The following is a 769-nucleotide window of genomic DNA, read 5'->3' on the forward strand; positions in this document are numbered from 1 at the left end:
AGGGGAGCTAGAAGCCACTTTCCAGCCACCTGCCGCTGGGTTTTTTAATATCTGTACATAATGCCGAGTGTGTAAGGAAGGCATGGCGGTGCACACAGTGGGTCTGGTTGTCGAGGCCAGTTCTGCAGTGACAGGCCCAGGGGCTGCCCACCAGGTGTGCTGGGCAGACTTTGGCTGGGACAGGAGTCCTCTCTCCCTAGGGCCCCACCTGGACCATTTTCCCTCCGTTTTATTTTATTAAATTCTTTCCAAATTGGAAGAAAAAAAAAAAAGAAATGAATTATTAGTGGAAATTAAGATTGCAAGGTAAAATAAGGCTGAATATCATCATGAGGAGTTTTTATTTGATGAGAAACACCCCAGAGGATTTTAATCAGAGGAAAGCCACAATGAAAGCTGTGGTTTTAGAATGACTAAAAGAGATTCAAAATGCAGGTTAGAAGAGAGCTGTGCTGAATAAAAGTCTCATCGCTGCTATGCATTAACTCTGTGACATTGGTCAATTTCTTTAAATGTTCTGATGGATACATTATAATCATACTTATTTATGGGGTACAATTTGATGTTTCAATACACATATCTGTTGTAAAATGATCAAATCAAATAGTTAGCATATTCATCACATGATTTATTTATCACTTATTTGTGGTGAGAACATTAAAAAACCTATTTTCTAGCTATTTTGTAGCATACAATAAAGTGTATAACTATTTACCATAGTTACTCTACTGTGTAACAGAACACCAGAACATATTCCTCATGTCTAGTA

The sequence above is a fragment of the Hylobates moloch genome, unplaced genomic scaffold, assembly GCF_009828535.3.
Source record: "Hylobates moloch isolate HMO894 unplaced genomic scaffold, HMol_V3 SCAFFOLD_7, whole genome shotgun sequence".
Classification (NCBI taxonomy): Eukaryota; Metazoa; Chordata; class Mammalia; order Primates; family Hylobatidae; genus Hylobates; species Hylobates moloch.